The sequence below is a fragment of the Heterocephalus glaber genome, unplaced genomic scaffold (assembly GCF_053883595.1).
Source record: "Heterocephalus glaber isolate CG9 unplaced genomic scaffold, H.glaber_assembly_v1.0 deba00001428, whole genome shotgun sequence".
Lineage (NCBI taxonomy): Eukaryota > Metazoa > Chordata > Mammalia > Rodentia > Bathyergidae > Heterocephalus > Heterocephalus glaber.
The window spans coordinates 35,756,513-35,776,393 of record NW_028258293.1 but is presented as its reverse complement, the minus strand read 5'-3'; the positions used below and the strand labels follow the sequence as shown (position 1 = coordinate 35,776,393).

Genomic DNA, 19,881 nt, shown 5'->3' with positions numbered 1-19,881 from the left:
AGAATTGCTACCTCTTACATTTTTGCCGCATGGAGAAACAGGCAAAAGATAATTTCTCCAGTCTGACCCTTGTATCCTATTTCACAGGTAGCTTCCTCCAGTCAAGAAAAATAGAATCAACTCCTGCATGTAGCAGTGGAATATCTGGATACAAATCATTCTGTGAGTGGACATAATTACACACTTTTCTATGGATCAATGCCAGACTCTTGTCTACTTTTTATTCTGAATTTTTCACTGGATTTAATATTTGAAGTGACTAAGTTTAGATATTGTGAAATCCTACCCAAACAAAATCCAGGACATTTTTTTAGGCCATTTTACTCCTTAGAAATCAAGAGGATATCATTTATTACTTATTTTTAATCAAGTATTGATTAATCCCATTAAGTGACATGATATAAGATTTTAAAAGGAAGTTTTAACAGTTGCCTGTTAAGTAATGAATCCTCTGATTGAGTTTCCATGATTATGATTATTTTTCATCCTGTCAGTCCCCTCACTCCTGTAATTAGGGCCACTTCCCACAATAAACACCTCCATAAGAGTTATAAGCTAAAGGAATCTCTATTTCTTTGGATAACAAGGGTAACACATGAATTTAAATATATTAAATTCTACACCTTTTCTTTTGTTCTCAACAGCATATGAGATGTCCAGAATAGAGAATCTAATTTCATCTCAAAATTATAATATATTGTACTTCTGCATGGAACTAATTCAGTAATCCTTTGAAAGCAGAGCTCCGGTAACCTCTACACATCTTCACTCTTATTTCTAGTCTTTGGCTCCTAAAACCCATGTTCCTCACGCATTCAAAGTATTCAATATCAAACATCAAACTGGTGGAGCTATGCTCCTAGCCAGTATATCTTCTTGTATTCATCTTTAGTTTAGGTCAAATAGACCTCATGATAAAACAAGAAAATATATTGTATCATATTACAAATGTAGTAGCAGAGAGCCTGAAAAAAGTAATTGTTGAAGTATTTAATGTCAGTGCTATGAGAATGTGTTTATATAAAGACAGGCAGTGAGGAGTGGGCCGGTGAGTAACTTAATGTACACTTCTGAGTCGCTGGCATCCATGCTGATTTCTCACATATTTGGGGGACCAATTTATATATTCAAAGTAGAAAAAAACCAGAGTTCCTTCATGGTATACTTTTATTCTTCAAAAATTTTATACATTGGGATTATATATTATATGTATTGAGGGGAAAGTAGTCTAGCATTTAAAAATGTTAAGAAATTTCAACATAGTTAAAAATTTACTAGCTTTAAATTAAGCATTCACATTGTGTTATATGATAGTTTCTTATCCGCTGTAATTATCACCTTTCTTATTTAAAAAGTGGAAACAATAGTATCTTTTTTGGTTAATTGATATTAATCACTCTGCTAAATGCTGAATAAAATATTGTATTCATTGATGTGACACATGTGTTTCACTAAGTGCTCATACTATAGTGATTGTTCATGTTATTATTCATTTATAATATCCAAAAAATTTATTTGTTACATACATCAATGAGAAAAGCTTATCTGTCTGTTAGTGGGGTTTTTTTTCCTTTCCTCATTTATTCTTTTCTCCATGCATTTAGGAAATGCATGTATTTTTAGTTCCTACTACAGGCAATGTACTGAGTACTGAAAATCTAAAAATGAATAACCTAGCAGATATTTTAATAGAGATGATACAATCATGAATACATCCAATTATATTTCTCTGATAAAATGAGTGACAGAGAGGAAGGGAGCACAGAGGGAGGGAGTGAACCAGAAGTACTGAGGTCTAAAGATAAGTATGGTGAGGAAAATGTGTTTCAGGAAAAGAGAACAGGCCAAAGCTTGAGAGGCAAATAGGTGTATATAGAGGGGATGCAGGAGAGGATAGAGTTATAAGCCACCATAGGATCATGAATAATACCCAAGAGTTTTAAGAATTTTGGAAACCAGTGAGGATTTTTAAAGCAAGGAAGCAGCATAAAAGGTATTTTACAATGACACTAGTTATGGCATAGAGAAAAGATTAGAAGAAAAAAGAATGGCTATGAGAAAGATACCTTCAGATTCAGTTAGGATTTTAAGAATCTGGTATGAAATGGAGAAAAATGGAATGATTAACATATTCTATTTTACTCCACCAGAGTAAGATCTCGTAAATAGAATCAGCAAAGTAGCAGAATACAAAAAGAATATACAAAAATTAGTTTGATTCCTATACATCAATATTGAACTCTCGGAAAAAGAAATAAGGAAAGTAGTCCTATTCACAGTAGTCTCAAAAATAAATACTGCTGTGGCTTAAATGTAAAATGTTCCCCACAGTGTCATGTATCCAGAGGTAGAGATTTAAGAAAATGATAAAATCCTGTAGCATTAATCTCATAAATGCATTGATGAGTTCAGAGTTGATTGCATTACTAAGAGGGAGAGTATTAAAAGGCGCAGCATGCCATTTAATGGTGTATCTTTTCCTCTCTCTCTCTCTCTCTCTCTCTCTCTCTCCTCTTTCTGCATGCCATGTGTTGAACAGCTTTTCACTGCCCTTCCCTTCTGCCATTTGAGCCAGGTGACTACAAATTAAAAACTGAAAATTTGAGCCAAAATAAATAACTCCTCTAAATGTGTGTGCTTGTTTTGTTCCAGCAGTGAAAAGATGACAAATACACCTATGAATAAATTTAACAAAGGAGCTGAAAGATCTAGGCAAGGAAAACTAAAAGCAATGAAAAAAATTGAATAAGACACTAAGCGATGGAAAGATGTCCCATGTTCATGGATAGGCAGAATTGTTAAAATGATCATATTACTGCAAAAATCTATAGATTCATTGCAATCCCCATCAAAATAACATTGACATTCTTTACAGAACTAGAAAAAGCAGAGCTAAATATTCATGTTGAATTATTATAAAAACTTAAATACCTAAAGTATACCTGAGCAAAAAGAAAAATGCTGAAAATAATCTGATTCAATTGTCAAAATAGTCTACAAAGCTATAATAGCAAAACTTGCATAAAACACATATTTTCTCTATGTTTGAAATGCATATGAAACACATATTCCGATGGAATTCAATAGTGGAATTAAATAGTGGCTCCCCCCAAAAAACCCCACATAGTTACAGCCATCTGATTCTTGACCAAGCTTCCAAAATCCCATGGTGGACTATAGGGAGACTTCTTAACAAGATTTCTGCACATTTAAGATGGAAACTTGATCCTTATATCTTACCCTATAGAAATTATTGCAAAATGGATTAACCACATACTTGTAAACTTTGAAACTGCCAGTAGAAAAAAACTAATGAACAGTTCAAAATATAGGCAATAACTCCTTGAATAAGTTTACAACAGCTCAGGAAATAATAGCAAGAATCAACAAAAGGATCACACAAAATTAACAGTTTCTACACAACAAAAGAAACAATTAACAGAATGAAACAATAGCTTACAGTTGGGAGAAAATTTTTGCTAATTACTGCTGATACAGGATTAGTATACCGAATTTATAAAGAACTTAAAACACATAACATCAAAAGGACCCAGAAGACCAGTCAATAAACAGGAAATGAACCAGACAACTCAATAAAAGAACAAATGATCAATAATTATATAAAAATATTTCATATCTTTAGTCATCATGGAAATACCAATCAAAAGTGTACTGAGATTCCATTTCAACCCAGTCAGAATGGATATCAAGAATACAAAAATAATAAATGCTAGCAAGGATGCTGAGATAAGGAACTCATGCCCTGTTGGTGGTAATAGATATTATTACAACCACTATGGAATTCAATATGAAGATTCCTCAAACAACTAAGAATACAAATGCCATAACACTCAACTATACAACTCTTGGGTATATACTGAAAGAATTTAAAGTCGTCATACTCTAGTGACATCTGCACACTCATGTTTCTCTCTGCAAAATTATCAATAGACAAATTATAAAACCAGCTTATCTTCTGTATATGACTATAAGTAGAGAGAGAAATAAGAGATGTGTGTGACTTAGATCTTTTATATACATAATAAAAGTTCTCTCTATATATAATACAGCAGTATTATTCAGACATAAGGAGAGATGAAAGCATGTCATTTGATGGAAAGTAGACAAACTGGAGATCATCATGTTAGATGAAATAAACCACACTCAGACAAATAACACATGTTTTGTCTCATATGAAGAATCTATAAAAATGACATAAAAATAGAACAAATTCTATTAGACAAGAAGGAGGGAGGGGGAAGGGTAATAGGAGAATGGATATGATCAAAGTATGATATGTACATGTATGAAAATGTCACACTGTAACCCAATATTCTGTCTAATTAGTAACAAAAATCCCTCTCAGATGGAAAACACATTAAAATAAAGCAATTTAGAAGAGACTGGCTTATGATATAGGATGTTGATATTAAGGAAACTTTTAATCCTGCCACTCTTCAGCTCAAAATTTTAATAGTCATTTTAAAATATTAATCAAACAGCAACAAAATTTACCCTAATTAATTTCCATTTTATTTCTCCAAACCTGATATTCAGACTTTGTTCCATGTTCCATTCCCATATGGAGTGAGAAATTCTTGACTTCAGTAATTTTTTTGATATGAATTCCAGGGCTTACCTGATCTTTCATTCTGGCATTAGCTATAACCTTCTGTGTACCTATCAAATTCCTCCCCTTACTCAAGAAGCATATTAAAGTTACCACAAATTAATATTCATCTTTTTGCATTCTCATTGAAATACATACGTCTTTCATATACAGGATAGCATTTCATCTATTCTGTATACTTCTTAGACCCTTCTACAAAATCTATCTGAATAGAATAAATTTCCAGCAAATAATTAGAAACTGAGGTAAACAACATACAAGTCACTGTACTCATTGGCTGATAACTACCAAAGGAATACAAGGGGGCAGATAGAGCCATCAATCTAAGGGAACATTTTAAAAGAGGTAGAAGTGGTACAATTTAGATGTTTTATATACATAATTAATGCTATCCTAAAAATAAACTTAAACACTAAAAGTGCAATGGATTAATTGTATAGACAGTAAATTGCTTGCCAGGTACCCTGCTATGAGTACTGAAATTAAGTCTGCTTTAATATGCTTAACTTTTTTCAGTCAAAGCACATTTGTAGAGAGGTCACTTTTACAAAACCTCACCTTTGAAGCTTCTGTTTTCACACTTCATTATTATTATTATTTATATGGGCCTATGCAATGAAACATTGCTTCCAAGAAATGAAGTACTGGCTGGGAGTGGTGGCTCATGGCTGTAATCATTGCACTTGGGAGGGTGAGGCTGGAGGATCTTCATGAGTTCAATGCCAGCCTGGGATACATGGTAAGTTCAAGACCAGTCTGAACTATATAGTAAGATCCTGTCTCAAACAAAACAAAACAAAACAAAACAAAACAAACCACTTTGGTGTAAAAAAGAGAGTATTATGAATTTAGCTTCTAATAAGATTTTTCCCTTTAAATATAAGCATGAAAAATAAATGCTCTACATCCTTTGTCTTTATATTGAAATTTCTTAGGTATAAAGTTAAATAACTATAACACAATAAATAGGATCATAGCAACAACAGTTTGCAATATTTTACTTCCAGGAAATTAAGTTAGTTAATCTACCACATGCACAAACCTAATGTTTTCTCTCAGTTATGAGGAGGAAAGGGGTTTGAATTTGGGATGAAGAAAGGGATTTCCTGGAAGTAATAATGAATAATGTTCTAAAAGTCCCTATGAAGAGACAAAATATGAACTAGATTTTAAATAACAAAATGGAGTTATTCATGCCAAATTCCAGAGACAAAGCCTTTCAGCTATGGAAACGTCAAAACCATCTTAACTTGAAAACTTAGATGATATCTCAGAGAAAAATAAAGAAGGATAATACAGCTGTAGTTGACTATTCATGGTAGTTCTTACCGTCAGAACAATGGTGTGAGAGAACAAATATGTGAACAAGTGTGTATGTGTGTGTGTGTGCTGAAAATTTTAGAAGTTAACTAAATGTGATTTTTTTGGTTTTATTTTGCAAAGATTAATATAATGCATAGTAAAATTGATCTGTAAGCATTTCCTTATTAAATATTATTATTACAGTTTTGAAAGAGTATATAGCTGGACATAAATGTGAATATTCTAACTCATTAAACCTTGATCTCATAAAATATCACCGGTTGTGATAATGGGTTATCTTCATTTTAGAGTGAAGAAACTGGAGTTTAAGAATACATTTCCCTTAATTTCTCAATAAGCAGCCATGAAAAGGTGTCAGTTTTTATATCTCGACAAACTAGGTTTGTCTGCTACAAATTATGTGCCTTTGTGCAATATATTTTATGTTTTTTTCTCTTAATTTATTCAAATTTCTATAAATGTTAAAAGAAATGACACAGAGAACATGTCCTTTTTATTTCTTTCCATAAACTTTATTTCCTCCAAGAAAATCTTTCTCATCATAATAGCTAATATTAATACCTTTTATCATGTACAATTCTAGTTAAAAATTTGTATATCCTTTATGTCTATCAACTCACTTTATCTTTACAACTCCAGGAGGCAAATATTTCCCCAAATACAATGAAATTTTATTGAAATAAATTGAATTCTATTCAAACTATATATTTTGTACTAATTTTCAACTTCAATTCAAGACAAGATGTGTAGGACTTTACAGAGCTTGCTTGCTGTTTAATAATTCCACTCTAGTCGAATGCACTTCCCCCCATCTCTGTGGTGGAGCTCTCCGCACAGCAGTTAGTAAAAGCTTCTTCCCCGCCCTGCGACTTTATTAATTCTGCGTCTCAGTCGTGCTGTTCTCTTACCGCTGTATAGAGCAGATTCCTGCTCCGCGCCCTTGACAAAAAAGTCATAGCACAATACTCTCACATTTTTCTTTTGTGTAACATGTGTCTTCCCTTATCCACAACGCCTGCTTAAAAGATGGTTTGATTTCCAAGTGGGCAAAATTATTCACTCTTTCCAGTTTTTCCATAGCATGTTTTTGGAACTTATGATGTTCCCATCCTAAAAAGTGCTGCATTCTGAAGTTTGAATGAAGAATAGTTTTACACTCACATTATTTCCTGTGTGCAAGCAACATTGGTATCTCCTGGGCACTTACTAGAAATGCATTAATTCAGGCCCTGCTGGGTCTACTGAATAAGAATCTGCATTTTTAATAAGAACCCCTAAAGTGACTTCTATGAACAATAAAGACTGGGAAGTGGCAAACTAGAGGACCACAGGGATAAATTCTGCACTTGATCACACAGAGAGTGGAATGTTAGGAAATGCCCTGGGAGGAGTGAAGCCACCCAACATGGCAGGAGGTGTCCATAATCCACATCTACTATGTGCCTTTGATGCTTGGTAATAACCTGATTTTTATGTGTATTAATATTTATTCTGCCCATAATCTTACAAAGCATTTTACATCATTATCATTTTTTAATATAAAAATGAAAATCCGAACTCTTAGCAAGTAAGTGACTTTCCTGAGGTTGCATAGTAGGGAGACAATAGCCCTGGATTCAAAATCAGGCAGGTTGACTCCAAGCCCACATTCTTCACCATTATTTCATACTTATTCTCTCTGAATAAACTTTTTCAAATTTATTGGTCTACGTTATTCCTGGCCTTTATAGGGATTCAGTAATTGAAAATGAACAGTCTTAAATTTAGGGAAATGCATTCACTGCCACAATTAAATCTATCACTTTCCCTTACCCTATGAAGAAGCATTCTGAGTGATAAAAAAATAATTACAGAGCTTATCAATGTCTGTCTTCTTACTACTTTCACTCTTTATTTTTTCCTTTTATTTGACAAAAAAATAATTGCACAAATTTATGCAGTTATTTCGAACTATTATAACTATATATTTCTTTGGGTTTTTTTATAAGAATTTTTGTTGTTTGTTTTTTTTAATTTGTTGTTACATAAATGCACTCAACTGATAGTTCTCTAACTGGAAGTATTCAGAATCATTCACAAGCTTTGAAAATCTTGATTTTGAGCCCCATCTCCAGCATGTCTGTGGTGGGTCTTGCTCATTTCATTTTTAACAAGTTCGAGCAGATGTTAATGTTGCTAGCCCTAGGAACACACTTTGAAAACTGCTGCAGGAAATAAACTGTCCTAGTTCTTTGTATGTCCTTAGATCTTTCTGATTCCCACTTTGTGTGAGATCCAGTTCAAGGCACTGTCCAGTGGTAGAAACACATTGATCTGAACTCAGTTTTATGTATGAATAATGTGGTAAGATAAGGATGAGGGAGTGCTGTGAGTATGTGACACAAGGGGACATGATTTCAAAGACATGTCTCTTCTCATTTGTTTTTATCTTCTCTTTTGGAAAAAGCAGACAGCATTCAGAAAACATATAAGAGAATTCCTGTGATTTTAACCTAACTGGATTATGTTATGTTTTCACCTCTTGACATTTTCTCTCTCTGCAATGTTTTAGAGTCAAACTGTGATGTGCTCTTAGTTTTGAGGAAAAGCAATGAAAATCCAGCTATTTCTCAATACCTTGATTACTAATAAGCATGACTTCTCCTTAAGACTATATGTACATAAAACAATTGGTAATAGCACTGACTGTTGAATATCTAGCTTCTCAGAAAAGGAACTCATCTCCCTTGGCTGAGAAAGTAAGATGTACCATTTCACCATCATCTTTCCCAACAACACATCCCATGCGAGGATGGAGAGGGGAAGTGTATATGTGTGGCATTATGAACTTGTCCAATTACAGTTACCAATAATACATTTGGTAAATGTTCACAGAGGGTTTAGTGGTTGGGGAAAAGCAAGAGCCTTTTCAGGGCCTTTAATTAAATTATCAACACATTATCGACCCTGAGTAGATAGCAACCTCTATGCCCTTCTGCTGTGAAAGAGAGATTCAGGTGATGGACCAAACTCAACAAGCAGCTCCCTCCCTTGCCACATAATAATAGCAATAGTTTATATTACTGAATAAAAGTTTCTGGGCAAATGGGACTTTTTATGAATGCTTTTTATGTTTTATTTCATATAATTCTTAAACCCATGCTCTTTTAAAACGTGTATTATTTATCTCTATTTTAGCAGAAAATGATTTGCATTTGAGGATCAAAATTTTTAATGACCTAGTCAGATTTCACAGATAATAATTAGTTTGGGAAAGTGACAAATTTAGACTTTTTTCTGTTCAAATAACTTTTTGTTAGGGAAAGTAAATTACTTTGAATACTAGCTCCATTATTTTTCAAGAAATAGTCTACAAAAAGGATTTATTGGATACATATTTGAAGGAACAAAGATTTAGGAAACAGGACATATCATTTTGAGCAGTTAGAATTTCTCAGGTGCATTACAGGAAAAAAACCCTCTATTTTTCCCTGCCCTCAAAATCCGTTTAACAGGTACTCTGGCTATATCATGAATGTGTGTGTGTGTGTGTGTGTGTGTGTGTGTGTGTGTGTGTGTAAATACAAGACTCAGTAATTTAGTAACACCACTTAATATCTCTTATGCCTGGAATGGAAAAAGAAAAAAGGTAAAATGTTAGGTTGAAAGTATGTACGGCTGCCCAAGTGAGAAAGTGGAAGAGAGAATAAACACAAGCCCAAGCTGCTGCCAGTGGTAGACAAGAGGAGTAAGATGATAACTATGAAATGTTCAGAATAATCAGTCATGGTGTGGAGGGTAAAGGAAAAAAGGGTAGTAATTTAAGAGTTAATACTTTAAAAAGCATATGTTCAGAGAAGAACAAACTAAAATTGGTATCCTTTTATGTTGATGGAGCAAATGCTTAGTTGGAGCTTTTAATTTTACCATTACTGGACATTTTGTAGATGCAATCTAAACATGTAAGGCACTGCAGGATCAATAGAAATTATAATAGACCTTGATGTACAAGGTCAAACCATAATTTTTACAATATGTCCTTGGCTGATATTTTTTGTAATGGTCAGAATTTAAGGCATTGTTGGAGTACAACAGTAGGCCAGGAGACAAGAACATTCTCAGTCCCCAGTTCTTCCAGTTTCTAGGTGTACAGTTTTAGATGAATCACTAAAGTTTTCTAGATCATGTGCTCATGTGTTATATTTATGATTTTTCAAGAAAAAATATATAAGATTATTGACCTCCAAATATATTATGAAGTGTCTAATATCTGCAATTTCAAAAGCACATTATTTTGGGTGAACTGGTGTCCTCTCTGAGTCTCATTTTACTGACCTGAAAAACAGTGATAATGTTATCCACTTTGACTGATGGGCCATTAAATATGGAGCAGAACTGAGGTAGTAAATATGAGAGTGCTTTGAAAATGGCAAGTGCTATATAAATAAAAAACACAATTACTATAAATTATCACAGATTTATTGGATATGTGTCAGCACAATAAATGAGAAAGACTTAAGTTTTTAATTGAGAAGAAAGATGAGTGGTAACCTTTCTCATGGAAGATAATCTAGAATTTATGTTGTGTAGTGCTGTGGTTAATTGATTGGGGTTGGATCTGGTGAGTAATTAAGTTCAGCAACAGTCTGCCAATACAATTTTCTATTGCTTGTCACATTAAATAACTTACACTGAGCTGAGATTTAGGGAGAATATAAGCTATTGTATGACTTACAGCCAGATGAAGAACACACATATTACAACTGTTGGGAATGAATGAGAGGTGAGTATGTTAAAATCCGGCATAAAGAGGAAGTTTGAAACATGGTTCATAAAGCTGAGGTACCCAGCTCAAAACTAACTATCTTTCTCATTTTGTATGAGGAGCAAATACAGTTTGCTACATGAAAAATGAAAATGTTGGCTATTCATCTATCTCATCTTCTCCTCCTTCCCATTTCTTCTTCCCTCTGTCTCTCCCTCTTTTGCTTCTTGGAGTTCCTGCAAATCTCTACAGCTATAATTATCTTTGAATAATTTTTATTAACTCTGCATATTTGGTAAGGAAGAATATGGTAACTGTGTAAAGAGTCTCAGATATAGAAAGAGATAGACCTTGAGTTTAAAGTCTCCCTTCATCATACCTACATTAACAATATTTCAGAGACTTCATTTCCCCCCCTGTAAAACTGTAACATTTACTTCTACCTTAAAATGTTCAGGGAAGAAAATGTTCTAAAACAGTGTCTAATTTGTAATAGTTACATAGATACTACTTTCTGCTGTTTTTCCTTCCTCAAGGCACAGGCTGTACCTTATTCACTAGGTGTGATGTGGCCAATAAACATTCTGTATATTTAGCTTTTTGGATTATACATCTTACATGTATAAGATTTCTCTGACTTTTTATTTCACTGTAGGGTTTCCTCTCTCCTTTGGTTTGCAAACTGCTTCTATAGCTTTTAAATATAAAACTCGCCTACATCATTTGGCCAAGGTTGCTTACTTCAGAAGAAAGACAATCTATTGAATCAATAATTATAAAATTATCCTGGCTCTTTTTAAAATTAACTATTTAGCTATGTACTGGTATACTTCTTGGTGGAAAATAATGGATAGGTTTATAAGGTAACCCAGAGTTTAAAGGAAAGTTTTGAGTTATTATAATAAAACAAATAACAGTTAAAATATTAATGAGACACATGTTGACAAATATTAATGCATTTGAGAAGAGGCAGTTGTGACAAGGTTATGGATAAAGACATACTCAGAACCATTACTGGGAGGACTGTACCTTGGAGTAACATCTTTGGAACTGGGGGGATAAGTATGAAAATATAAATTAAAACGGGACCTAGTACTTATTTATTGAAACCATGTCTATTTGCCAGGTATGATATTTTATTTCAGGGTACCCCAACCTCAGGCCACAGACTCATACCAGGAATCTAGCAATAGATTTTCCATAAAAGAACATATGAGAAATACAGGTTGTGTGCTCCTTTGAATCATATCCAAACTACCAACCTCCACACCTTGCTCAGTGGAAAATTTTATTCCACAGGCCTGGTCCCTGATGTTATTAAAGTTTGGGACCATTATTTTATTTAGATTGTATGTCAGTAATGTATTCCTTGGGTTTTTCATCACTGAGACAGTACCTGATAGCCATAAATTTATGGAAGAAGAGGTCTAATTTGAGGATTAGTTTGAGGGATTCAGTCCATGATTAGCTAGCACCAAAGCAGGGAGAGCAAGAGAGAAGGGTTTAGTGAAATAAAGATGCTTAGTTTATGGTGGCTGGACAGCAGATCATAGGCACAGTATCAGAGAGGAAGGCATGAGGGTCTAGGCAGAGGCTCCAAGGCAACATCTCCATTGGCCAGCCAGACATACCTCCTGGGGTTCTCCACTTATCCTCCAGGCAGATAGCGAAACCATGCAGTTTGAAACTCCACCCTAACTGCCAGATCAACTTCATAGCCAAACACATCTCCTCAAACCATATTTCTTCTCCAACAAATTCATAGTTCTCTCTGAAATAATACAATTATTCTCACATACAACTTGAAACATAATAATCCTTTCCTCAAAATCTAAATAGTTTCACTATTTTTCAAAATTCTAATCTCTTCTGAAACTCAAGGCAAACTCTTACCTCTGAATTTCTAAAAAACTTAAAAGCAAGATATGTAACCTGAAGGTACAATAATACATAGTATGCATTCCCTTTTCAAAACTAATGATGAGATAGAAATGAACTGGACCAAAGCCAGACCACAACACAACAGGGCAAACATTAATTTCTGTAGCTCCATATCCAGCATCCGGGATCCATGAATTTGACCACCCACATGGTCTTGCTGGTTGCTGCCTATATGACTGCTCCTTGGGGCTCACCCACTCTTGGCCTACAACTTTCCTCAGCAGATATTTGACATTCCTGAAATCTCTAACTTCCTGGTGTCTCACAGCACCTCTGGGTTTACTGCCATGCTTCACCCACTCCCCTCTCATGGGCTCCTTGCCTGGCTTAGCCTCCCAACATCTTGTTTAAAGTGTGGGTAGAAGCCTCCATGGCTCTATAATTCTTGCATTCTGGATGGTGGTAAAACCAACACCATATGGATCAAAAGCTTAGATTTTGAACAGACTTCTTGGAGTTTATTCATATTTTAAACTCTCATTGACTTGGAGGAAAAATCACTTATTTATATGAAATTTTTAAAATACAAATCTGTTTTTACTTTGGACTTTCACTTTTGAAATTATGCCTCACAAATATACATAAAATAATGCCCTCCAAAATGCATCCAAAAGATGCTTGCAGTAACATTATTTCTAACAAAGAAAATTCAAGCTATCTAAATAACCCATAATTGTGTCTGATTAAATATACCATAATTATGGCAAGCTTAGAGGTTTTATACAATAAAAGTGGATTTATATATAGTGGAAGTATCTCTACCATAAATAAATACCTATTCCCAGATGTATATAATAAAAGAAAAACAAGGAAAGAATAGATTATGTAAAACCAGATAGTTTTAAAATGTCATACTTATTACATTAATATATAGATGCAGATGCAAAAACAACTACAAACATGCTCAGCCACCTCATCTTTGACAAAGGAGCCAACCACCCTCATTGGAGGAAAGATAGCCTATTTAATAAATGGTGTTGGAAAAACTGGATTTCAACCTGCCAAAGACTAAAACTAGACCCATACCTATCACCGTGCACTAAACTAAGATCAAAGTGGATTAAAGATCTAAATATTAAACCAGAAACACTAAACTTGCTGGAAGATAAGTTAGGTAGAACTCTTGATGATATTGCCATAGGAAAAGGCTTTATGAACAAATTCTCAGTAGCACGGGAGCTAGCACAAAGAATCAACAACTGGGGTCTCATCGTATTAAAAAGCTTCTGCACTGCAAGAGAAACCACCAACAGAGCTAACAGACAACCTACAATGTGGGAAGAAATTTTTAGCAGCTGTTCCTCAGACAAAGGTCTACTATCTCAAATCTATAAAGAATTTAAAAAAAATCGGACCTCCCAAATTTAAAGACCCAATCGAAAAATGGTCATCTGAAATAAACAGACATTTCTCAGACAAAGAAGTAAAAGCAGCAAATAAATATATGAAAAAATGTTCAAAATCACTGGTCATTTGAGAGGTGCAGATGACAACAACACTGAGATTCCACCTCACCCCAGAAAGAGTGGCTGCTATCAAGAAATCAACCAATAACAAATGCTGGTAGGGGTGTGGAGAGAAAGGAACCCTTCTCCACTGTTGGTGGGAGTGCAGAGTGGTGCAAACACTGAGGAAATTAGTATGGAGATATTTCAAAGAACTAGGACTACAGGTCCCATTTGACCCAGCTAGTCCCCTGCTGTGCATCTTCCCCAAAGAATTAAAAGAATCATACCATAGCGATGTATGTGCACCTATTATTATAGTGGCACAATTTGTAATAGCTAAAGGTTGGAAACAGCCCAAGTGCTCATCAACTGGACACTGGATAAAGAAGATGTGTTTTTTTATAAAATGGAGTACTGCTCAGCCATAAAGAACAAGATACTAGAGACATTTATAGCTAAATGGATGCATATTGAGGCCATACTCTTAAGTGAAATAAATAGGACACACATATGTAAATACCGAATAGTTTCTCTAGTGTGAGAAACTGAAAGTGCAAATAAGGATGAAAATGATTAAAATGAATAATTGATAATTTGAAATAGGAAAAGGTTCAAATGTATAGGGGTGGCGGGAGGGGAAGGGGAAAGGGAAGAAGTGAAAGAAAAATTGTGAGAAAAGAAAAAATTGGAAACACAATCTATGTAAACAGGGAAGAGTGGAGGGGGTGAAGGGCGCACAGGTAATCAGGGAAAAAATAAGAACTAAGATACATCATGTTCAGATACAAGCACCCAATGATGAATGTAAATGTATTGTATACCTAAAATGTACCAATAAATGAATTAAAAATATATATAGAGAGAGGCAAAAAGAATATAATGCATATACTCTGTATATTTATCAAATAAGCATATAGGTATGTATATCTGTATATTTCTTGAAAGATTAATTGCTTCCCTTGTACCATTATATAGACAAGAAAATGGCTGAAAGAAAATAAATTGAAGGACATTAAACCTTCTTATAGGAATGCTAAAAGGGAGACATACTTTTCAATGAGCAGTCTTTCTAACCTGTTTTTGTGTCATATATATTTAAAAAACTCATTTAAACATAGAGTTTGAAAATAATTCAATTTAGAGACAAAATGATTCATGAGATTCAAGGCAAGATGATTTAAGACTTAGAAATATTTTCAAGTATCAATGCATACCCTACTACTGACCAATTTAACATAAACACACACACATATATATATATAAATTATACTGCAACAATACTGCAATCAATCCAAATTATGAAAAATTTAACAACATATTTTCCATAATCCTCCAGATTTTTATTTTATTTTAAACTTTTCTCGTGTCAGGGATTAAGCGTAGAGCCTTCAGGACACTAGACATATACACTATCACTGAGCTATATTCCTAGCTCTATCTTCTAGTTTTTACCAAGACAGATTTAAAGTAAGTGAAACATGAAGAGCAAATTTGAAGTTGGATGAAATTAAATTAATACATAATAATTTAATGCTCTTCTTGACCTAACAAACTAAGCTACAGGTAAATTCTAGGTTCCATCTGTCTTTTTTTAACATTAATATATCAGTACATTATATGTGTGCCACAAGAATCATAGAAACTTGGCAGTTTACAAAATACAGATGGAGAATATATTTACCTAATTAATTCTAGAATCTGATTGCTCTGCAAGGAGGAGCAATACATTCATAGATATTTTTCTACTTCCATTTCAATATGCAGAGTTTCTTTCAGTCAAATATAATCATTTCAACAAGAAGTGCCCATAGTTACTTAGTTATATCCTGGTTTTTCTCAGCAATTATCTTTATAGCACAGCTGTTGTTTTTATATAAACTGACTATAAATAGGAAACATGGTACACAGATTATAATGCAGATAATTAGGAAAGATCAAATTGTTTTGAGTGTAAGTCTGTATTTTAGATACATGTATAGAAATAACTTTAACATAATCATATTTAAATAATTAACATGTGTGAAATTAAAAGAAAAAATGTGGGATTTAAAATACTTTCACAAACGAGATACACAATAAATTGATTGATGCTAACTGTTATCTTGTTTTTAGTGTGTATGTGTATGTGTTGCATTTGAAATTTTAGATCCACATAAGGTTAGAGATAACAACAAGAACAAAGATGAACAAGCAAGAAATAGGTGTACTACCCACTGAAGAATTTAGAATCACAAATGGTGCCCAGATGTGACTAGGGAACCTTTTCCTGACTTATGATGACATGGAGAATGAGCCAGGGACATAAACAATATTTCCAAGCTTATACCTAGAAGTGTGCAAATGTAGGATATTATTAGAGGCATCCTCAGTCTAAGAAATGGGAAAACTTTCTAAAATCAAGAATATTAAAATAGTACAGCACACATGTAACAGATTTGCAGCATTTAAATATTTTGAAAAGTGCAGTAATCACATACTAGAGATGTTACAGTGTTACAGACTTTTTCCTGCAGCAGAGGAGGAGAAGGAAGTGATTGGCCTATAGTATACCCGAATACTTTCAAATAGAGTTGAAGATGAGGCTACATTACACGTCTAGGATTTCTTGTTAAATAAAATGGCAATCTTCTGATCATACATCTAATAGTCAATGTTTGGGCCATAGCCTCAATTTCTGAGTTAGTAAATCTAAAATTAGTTTCAAGAATTGACACTTCTAACAATTCCCTGGGTGACACTGATGCTTCAGGTTCAAAGCCCTGCTCTCAGAAATGGTAGAGGAAGTTTAGAGTAAATATGTGCTGAATGATTTAAATAAGTTAACTAATAATTTTATTCATTGTACCCGTTATCTTTTTGTTATTCTACGTGAAAGGCTGCAGACAGTTGCAAGTAAAAACTACATGAAAATACCTTTAGGTTGAGTATGCTCTACTCCACTTCAACCCCATATGCACATTACTAGTTTATTCCTTTAAAAGTCTTGCTTTTTTACTTGTCTTTTTCAGGAGATTTTTGAGTTTGTGATTGTCACCATGACCCCATTAGAAATTGCATTTAGGCCTATTGTTTTAATAACTATGGATGATTTAGTGCATTACAAGTGTTATTCTTTGGCCAAGAAGTTTTCAATGTAAAAAAACCAATTGATTCGTTTCTCTTTCAGACATTGTGCCACTATGGATCTTCTCAGTACTGATAGTTAAGGAAATGATGTGCTCATTTATACTCATCACACCTTATGCCCCATTGTCCCTGCCACCACCAAAGACATGAATGTCTGGTCATCTTTCCTGTGCTCTGGTCTTCTCGGGCTTCTCTCTAACTCCCATGATCCTCTGTAATCTCAATTTTTTTCTCCGAACACTTTACCTACATCATACAGCAACATAAACATGTTTTCCTCCTAAATTCATCTTTTATTCCTCTCAAAGGGAATTTATGTTCTCATCTTTCATATAATGCAATATTCAGAGGTGAGAAAAATATACCCCTTGCCTTATCTTGCTACACGGGTATGGTCGTTATTAATGGAAGAGGCTAAGACCTGGCCTTCCACTCTAAGCCCTACTGTCCCTCGTGTCTTCATTCTCCCCATGTATGACTTTAAAAAAAATATTCTGACACTTATCATGGCATTTTATATCCTAAATTATAATTTCATAGTGACTTGGCTGTAAACTCAAGAGTGGATGTTTTCCTTCAATTTCCTTTTTATCTCACAAACATTATCAATTTCCATTTAGTGATATTCCATATTTTAAAATAAATGGATGTATTAAACAATAAACACAATCTTGATGGTTCAGCAGTATTACAGAATGAAAAGGATAATGTGTGTTTGTTTATGGTAGCATAAAATTTTAAATGTTGAAAAACAGAAAAACTGGAGACAATGAAAATGGCACTGAAAGAGAGATTTTGCTGAAGAAGCCATTAGAATTGTCAATGAGATATCAGGACCTATAATCTGGAAGGCTAATGATCATTTTAAAGAGAATAAATAAAAAATAAAATAGCCTAATATAAAGATTTTCTGAGGAGGTGAGTGGGAAGAAGTATAATACTTGGCAGTAGGGCTGGGGATTTAGCTCAGTGGTTCTGCCACCTGCCTCACAAGTGCAGGTCCAGAGTTCGTTCCCCGGTACAGAAAAAAAACAAACAAAAATTTGGCAGTAATTCCTACAAGTCATAAAAAGGGAGATGGAGCAAAGCAGAGCACCATCCACAAAGGACTTGATAGATTCATTACTTACTACCTCATTAAAATTACCCTAACTTTACCATAAAACAATAATATATATTATTCGTTATTAATTATAGTGTCTTTCAATCAGGGATTTAAGAACAAGTTACCTGAGAGATTCTTGCTTAGGATCTTTCATGAGGTTAAATTCAAGATGTAATCCCAGTCTTTCATTTATATGCAAATGTTCTAGACATCAATAAGTTTCTGTGGATGCAACAGTATGCTGTCTGGTAAGGGAGAACGACATAATCATGAATAGTGACAGTAGAATGGGGCATCCAGAGAGACAGAGTAGCTACGGAACAGCATTTTGAGAATGATAGACCTTGAGAATCAGAGAAGACTTCCTAGAAAAGGTGATAACTATAATTCTTACAGGTAGTAATGGGTGCTCATAGTATATAGCATTCATTGAAAAAAAATATCTCAGGCAGAGCATAAAGAGAAGCATTGATATAAGGAAGACCTTGTTAAGACCAGGGAATGAGAAGTAGTTTGGTGTTGTTGAAACATAAACTAAAATATCCAGAACTTTAAGAAGTATAGCCATCAAAGCCAAGATTTGGGAGTTTCGAAGGCAGAGTAATAACAAGTCAAAACCAGGGATGCCTTTTACATAGGATGGTTTTGACCTGTGCTTTGAGTATTGGACAGGAATTTCTGTAACTGAAAGCTGATCTCCTCAACAAATGCAATAGGAGAAAAATCACTGTGTATTTCTGTATTTAGAAATTTCATAGATTTCTGTGGATTTCTGTATGTTAAAATTCTATCCATAAAAATCAATATTTTAGGGAAGAAAAGTAGTGATGTCATGAGCACATATTTATTATGAAAAGCTCAGTTTATAAGAGCTAGTCCAGTGCTGGTATGTGAATGTTGAGGCTGAGGACTGATGTAGAGAGAAAAGAGAGAAGCCAATTCAGTATCATAGCAACTTCAGTAAGTCACTTAAACTTGCTGAGCCACATTCAATCTTTTTAATCATACAATAGTGAAAATGTACTCTGACTTTGATTATAAGAACTATGCAAGTGATAATTAAATTTATAAGGTGTTATAAAATAAATAAATTTGATGCTGGAAAAATAAAAGAGGGTGGGGGAGAAAGAAATTGAAATGTGTTATACACATGTACCAATTCCCTACCTTGAATGTGATCATTCTGTACTGAAAATATGTAATAATAAAAGTTATGAAAACCAGCAGAACAACAAAAATAGATAATAAATGTACTAATAAAAACTTAAAAGTAATTCAGGAATTAAGAAACAAAATCCAATATGTGATTGCAACTTGGGATAACTTAATAGAAAAACCCTGAAACTCTTCTATATGGGGATATCAAGTTGATAGTTTCATCTTTTGCTTTATACAACTAATTTTTTCTCTTATTAATATGAATACTCTCTTTAAAAAGTGAGAACAGTATTAAGTGATTGTGTGCTTTTGTTTCACTTTTTATTTTGTTTTTTTATTATTGAAAAATTGTCTTCATTGGTTACTTACACTTTTGAGGTAATAATTTACAGATTTCTTCAAAAGC

General features: G+C 33.8%; 1 protein-coding gene across 16 annotated transcripts in view; it reads left to right on the top strand.

Moving 5' to 3' along the window:
- Tenm4 (teneurin transmembrane protein 4) overlaps positions 1–19,881 on the top strand; it is a 2,854,999-nt gene that overhangs the window by 219,289 nt on the left and 2,615,829 nt on the right. For 14 of the 16 annotated variants that reach the window (XM_087211381.1, XM_087211391.1, XM_087211392.1 and 11 more), the window contains exon 2: positions 88–162. The exons of the other annotated variants lie outside the window; for them this stretch is intronic. The gene's annotated coding sequence lies outside the window, so the exon portion shown is untranslated. The remainder of the gene's footprint in view (positions 1–87; positions 163–19,881) is intronic. 16 annotated transcript variants of the gene reach the window in all.